This window comes from Lactuca virosa, chromosome 5 (assembly GCF_052849685.1).
Source record: "Lactuca virosa cultivar CGN04683 chromosome 5, Lactuca_virosa_CGN04683_v6, whole genome shotgun sequence".
NCBI lineage: Eukaryota > Viridiplantae > Streptophyta > Magnoliopsida > Asterales > Asteraceae > Lactuca > Lactuca virosa.
The window spans coordinates 239,886,100-239,892,778 of record NC_136430.1 but is presented as its reverse complement, the minus strand read 5'-3'; the positions used below and the strand labels follow the sequence as shown (position 1 = coordinate 239,892,778).

The 6,679-nt window shown below is 38.9% G+C and overlaps 1 non-coding gene across 1 annotated transcript; it reads left to right on the top strand.

The window, feature by feature from the left end:
- The first annotated feature begins 3,838 nt into the window (after nt 1-3,838).
- On the top strand, nt 3,839-3,945 carry LOC145117845 (small nucleolar RNA R71). The gene has a single exon (XR_013712839.1). It is a non-coding gene; the product is annotated as a small nucleolar RNA R71 (small nucleolar RNA).
- The last annotated feature ends 2,734 nt before the right edge of the window (nt 3,946-6,679 follow it).

The following is a 6,679-nucleotide window of genomic DNA, read 5'->3' as shown; positions in this document are numbered from 1 at the left end:
CACCCAAAAACTGAATGGTCAAATCACTGTCTGGCAAACGGGTAAGGTTCCGCACAAATTCTTGGGACAAAATCCCATATGACCGGGCAAGACGGGTGACCAAATGTCCACCTGTAATTGGACTTCCTTGTAGTGAACTAACCGCTCTCTTTCCCAAAAACCTTGCTAGCATGTAAGGAATATCACAACACACCCCGGGAGTAATAATACTCCACAAAAAGAACAAATCTTGTAAAGAAACCTTATCACCATGATGTTTATGATTGATAGAAAAGGTGATAAGGCGGTGAAAAAAACGATGCACCGGATTCCGAATTTGTGCTTCACTTGAATCACGAGAACTGTACTCGTGATTTGCGATAGTGCGCCAAAATTGAACATCAAAAATATCGGGCGCAAAATCCCGAACACAACCAAGTAAAAATGGAACAAAGAACGGGGATTGAGTCTCCACTTCCGTATAGATCCCCATGCGCCATGCAAATTCCCGGAGACTACACTCCCGATACACCTCGCCCAACCGAAAAACTAGTACCCGGTGATAATCAAAATCCATGGTGCGTTCTTTAAAGTTCACAGTAGAGAAAAACTCCACTGATAATTCCCGGTACACGGGTTCTTGGATCGCGAACAAGTTCCTCCATCCATGGCAAGTAAAGGAAAAATGGTCTCCCTCGTATACTTTTGTCCAATGGCGCTCCAACTCAACAACCATTCCAACACCACCAAGCCATCCCCAGTCAATAATCGTAGCTATAGCAAACTCCCTATTGTATAACCATCCCAAACGGTTTTGATAAGACGTCAACAAGGCACATGAAATGGTTCGCGGAAATCGATATAACGGATGGATATTCGAGACATCAATCGGGTCATTGTCTTGTTGAACAGCCCTTCTAGGTGCCATCTTCCTGCAATGTTCAAAAACAAACCAAAATAAAAACAAAACATGTAAAATATGTTATCAAAAACAATGCAGAAAAGTTGTCGCCCAGGGATCACGTCGTGGCTTGGCTCGCCACGTCGTGGTCTTGCAGTCGGATCGTTGGCATCGATCGAACACTAATTACGCGATTCTACCCAAAAACAATACTTGGGGTTTGTTTCTATTGCTATTCTACTGGCATGCAACCTAAAAACAGTAACCAATTTCATCCAATTTCGGAAATCCTATCATTCACATAAACCCTAACCATGAAAATGTATAAATTGTAAGTAATATCTACAATTAATGGATGAAATACATACCAGATGGAGTAAAAGGACAAGAGAATGCAGGAAAATTGGAGGAAAAGTTAAAAAAACGGTTGTGGGGACCTTTCTTCCGTTCGTGAGGCAGTAAACAAATGGGGAAGAAGCTTGTGGTCAAAGGGGTTAATAACTGGTCCCCCCCTGTGACTTTTAAAGGTCACGTCGTGGCAGGCTATACCACGTCGTGACTTTTAATCGGAGATAAACCAGTCAAGTCGAATTCAGTCCCCGAATTGTTCCTTAAAATCACGATGTGGCTCTTCTGACCACGACGTGATTGATCTCTGGTCACAAAAATTTGCTAATCTAACAATTTTTATTTATGTTCTTTGTGTTGCAATTATTACCAAAGCATCCCACAGCTAATTTTTTACCAAGTAATAGTCTATAGATGATGACTTGATAACCTTTTTAAAAAAACGTAAAAACTAAAAAGAAAAGAAAAGAAAAAGCAAACCAAACTCGGGTTGCCTCCCGAGAAGCGCTTCTTTTTGAGGAGTCTTGAGCTGGACTCCGTGCCTCCTACGTTGAATCATCTGAAGAGTCCACCACTAGGATCTTTTGTTCCTTGAAACGCCTCTTGTAAGCTTGAACACGTCTTTTATACGCCTTTTTCGAATTTTCCTTTTTAGCTTTGACCTCGTCTCCATCAAGCTTGTGTTTAGTCCCTTTAGTCTTCAATTTTCCATCATTTTTAAGATCCAAAGTATCCTTCTCTTCTTTCACCACTGGACTTGTTACTTTTGAAGTAACCTCCTCTTCATCACTCGACATCTCATCATCTTCCTTGCTCATCCAAGAAGTTAGATTCGTGTAGGCAATGACTTCAACCAAAAATGGAACAGATGCTCTCGGTTTTGTTCTTTTAACTTGTTGAATTGTTTTGATTTCTTCTTCCATGAGCTTCTCTAATTCTTCAAGTTCACTTTCTTCATCAATGTTGAAAACCTCTTCTTGAGCACGATTCCCTTGAAAGCCATCTTTTATCCCAAAAATTTCCTTTTCATCACCAACCCTCAAGGTGAGCTTAGACTCCCGAATATCAACAAGAGCTCCAACAGTGTTAAGTAACGGGCAACCAAGAATAATCGGTACATTGGGATCTTCTTTCATATCCAATACCACAAAGTCTATTGGAAAAATGAATTTCCCAATTTTTACTAAAATATCTTCCACAATGCCCCGGGGTTGTGTCACTGAACGGTTCGCCATGTGAATAGTCATCTTTGTAGTCTTCAACTTCTGAATATTTAATTTTTGATAAAACGAATAAGGCATCAAATTTATGCTAGCCCCAGAATCGGCTAAAGCATAAATCTTCATATTATTCCCAAACTCACATGGGAAAGTGAGTCGTCCAGGATCCCCCATTTTCTTCGGTATTTCTCCCAACACAACTTTTGAGCTTTGCTCACTTAGAATCACCTTAGAATTCTCCTTTAATTGCTGACGAGTGTCTAACAAGTCTTGTAGGAACTTAGCATATTCTGGAATTTTTGCAAGCGAATCAATAAAAGGGGTATTGATAGGAATACCCTTTAATTGCTTGATAAACTCCAAATGTTCTCTCTCCAGTGGACTGAGATTAGCTCTAGACGGGAATGGCAAAGGCGATTTATAAGTCGAGACGGTTTCTGGAATTTTCTGATCAGACCAAGGCCACGACGTGGACATATGATTCCCACGACGTGGTTTCTATACTTCAGCTACATTTTTGTTCTCGAATTTTAGCTTCTTCGGGTTTGGATCGGGGTGCTGGGGCTCCACTTCCAAGGCCTCTAGGAACTCAGAAATCGCCTCTTCTTCAATATCTATGGCCATTACGTGAGATTGGGTTTTATTTTCAGGATTTTTCGGGAATATTTTCTCATTAACCAAAGTGGTAAGTTGACCAAGTTGTACTTCAAGGTTATTAATGGAGGCTTGCTGATTCTTTATTAATGCTTGCTGATCTATCATTATTGCGTGATGATTCTTCATTATATTTCTTTGTTCTTCCATTGCAGCGTCAGTAGCATCATGTCTTTTTTCTGAAGCTTCCATGAATTTCATCAACATGGTCTCTAATTTTGTTTTCTTCTCAGCTAGTGGTTGCTCTCTTTGGTTGAAGCCCCGGCCAGTTTGCCTAAATTTCTCTTCTTTTTGCTTCTTGTATTCTTCGTAAGGCAGCCACTCTTTCTTTGGTTTTCTCCAATCTTCATCATAATTGTCCCCACTTGAGTAGCATACTTGAGCTTTCTTGTTCCCATATTCATCTATATTGCAATCCTTTGTCAAGTGTAGGCCACTACATCTCTCGCAACCAACTCGAATTGCATGAATTGATTGGTCCATTTGAGTCAATCTCCTATCCATAGTGCTAAGCATTGCCATCACAGCAGCCATCTCTTCAGTTTGTGTACCTCCACTGCCTTTCATTCCATCGCGTCCTGGGTTGTGATACTCATGAGTGTGCTTTGAAAATTCTTCAACCAGCTCCTTGGCCTGAATTGGGTTCTTCTTTGTTAGTGGTCCTTGTGAATCAAGGAGTTGTCTAGTCATGACATTCACCCCATCATAAAATATCGACATTTCTTGCTGAAGATTCAGGTCATGTTGAGGACAATTCCTTAACAACCCCTTGTAGCGCTCCCAGGCCTCGTATAATGACTCCCCCGGATTTTGCTCAAAGTTGGCAATTGCCTTCTTGAGTTTAGAGATTTTGGAGGGTGGACAAAACTGATCTAGAAATCTCTCGCGCAATTGGGCCCATGTGGTGATTGTACCAGGTGGGAGTGCCTTTAACCAGTCTTTTGCTGCTCCCTTAAAAGTGACTGGTAGCATCCTTAGCAAAGCTGTCTCCTTTGGGATATTGGGAGTATTAAAATAAACCGCAATATCGTTCACCTCGTCTAAGTGTTTGAAAGAATCCTCGTGATCCTTCCCGTAAAATGGGATATCCTTAAGTGCAGTAAGGGTATGTCCCTTCAACTCGAATGTGGCATTGGCAGGAATCGTAGGATGTACTAAACCCGGCCCCACATCATCTCGAATGCGCTTCTTGTAGTCCCCCATGGCCATCTCATCAATGTTTGCCATCTCGTTCTCCAGCTCGTTCTCGGGTTCACTTGTTTGTAATTCAAATTCAGGCTCGGTATCGTACGCAGACTCGGCTTGGACGGGTATTTGATCTAAGTGTTCAAGCTTGCTCTTGTTCTTTGAAGATGAACTTGACTCCTCCGTTTTCTTCCCCGGCTTCTTTGAGAACACTGATTTGAACTCTTGTAAAGGTGTCTTCTTTGGTGTTTGATCTTCTTTCATGCTCTTATCCTTCTTTTTGTGAAGTGTAGACTCGGGATCTTCAAGTGGTGGTACCAAAGGTGTGTTAGAACCTCTGGTCATGAACTCCTGAAATAAGAAAAGAAAATAAAACGTAAAACTGAACTAAGAAAAAGGAAAAAAAATTGTGAATCACAGGTGTCACGTCGTGGAAGGATACTCCACGTCGTGACTTCTGTAAAAAAAAAAATTAAAACTATGCTTATAAAAATAACTTTTTTTGTGGGTTTTACCCAAAAAAAAAATCGATTAATCTAAAGCAAATAAATAAACAATAAACTAAGCCGTTCCCCGGCAACGACGCCAAAAACTTGATGTGCACGGAAGTACCCACTAATTTTAATATTTATAACCTAACAAACTTAGACTAACTATGCACTTGTAGGCAGTGTACCTAGTCAGATTACAGTATAGCTTAGGTAAGTCGGGTGTCGATCACAGGGAACGGTGTTATTAATTAATCTATTTACTACTAAATTAATCTAATTATTAACAAGCTAAAAAGGGGGTTTTTATCTGATTTTGCTTAACTCAAATTCAATCAATAATTAAAAGACACTCTTATCTAGTTCGAATCCACTTCATCCTTATGGCTAGCTAATAATTATGGATTATTAAGTTGGATATTATTATATTAGTAATTTAGGTCTAAATTTACCAATAGTTAATTAATTCATGTAAAACTATGTATGGTCACACACAATTAAACACATAACCAATTATGTTTATGAATATGCTATGTAAGATTTATCATGCAAACACAATTATGGTCATAATCTATGTTCTCTAGCACAGCAAGGTTAATTACTTCAATTACTAACAAAGATTTTGGTCGATCCTAGCTCTAGCAATTCAATATTCAGTAAATTACTAGGTTATCAAGTTCATGCAGTTAATGGTCACTAAGCTACACATAACATGAGTTTAAGCAATTTAAGCAACAACATGAGCATGCTAGGTAACAATAAATCAAACACAAGCAATTCACCAACTAAATAAATCCATGTAAAGTTATGCTATTCATAAGTTTGAAGCTTCATCTAGCTAGATAAGAGTAGCTAGATTCAGCTGCTCATAGTAGCATCTAACATATAAACACAACTCAAATAAGAAAACATGTCTATAAGCATCAAACAAGTAAACGAATTATGAACTTTTACTCTTTTTGGTGTTGAAAACCCTTTTCCAAGACCTTGCTTCTGCTGTAAATCGCCTCCTGGAACCTCTTCCTTCCGCCAAAAGTCTCCCAAACGTAATGGAGAGGGGTTTATATATTTTCTGGAAAATCACATTCCACGTCGTGGCAGGAAGCTCCACGACGTGACTTCAAGAATTATCCGTATTCACCAAGGATTCTTTCTTCGCGTACTTATCTTCTGAAAAGATCGATTCCACGTCGTGATTATCAAGTTCACGTCGTGGCCCCATTATATTCCGTGAATTACTTCATCTTTTATGCTTCAAGCCTCCAATGTTCCATAAATTGTCACTTCTGGTCCCTTTCTTCTAAAATGCTTTATTTTGGCTGCAAATAACATTTTATCCTTATAAGTACCATAATTCTATGCAAATAACCAAAGTATTAAATAGAATGTAGATCAATACTGCCTAGAACTATGTATAAATATGGCAATATCAATATACAATATACTTATACCTCATGATTAGCCTTAGCTAGTCACATGAAGTAGTATTTTCACATATCACTACAGTTTTCATTAACGAACATTCATGGTTTATATGGAACGGTTAACGCTACATTTTCACTTAAAGAAAATATCGGATTTTCTTGGCGCTATACAAAATACCTTTTTACGAGCTCATCAACAAGTTTTCATTTCAAACTACCGCTTATGAACTCACCAGCTTTATGTTGATATTTTCAAACTGCTTGTATTCTGAGGAAATCAGTAGACAGGTACCTGCTGGATTTTTGAGAAGCTGGAGCAATAAGAGTCTTATGTTTATATTTTATGTATACTCTCTGATGTAATTCAAACAAGTTTTTCAAATTGATGTAAACATTTTCAGATATGTATACACTGCGATGGTTGTGTTGCTATGGTTGCTAATATACATTGGTTGTGATGTTATACATGACGTCCTCCGC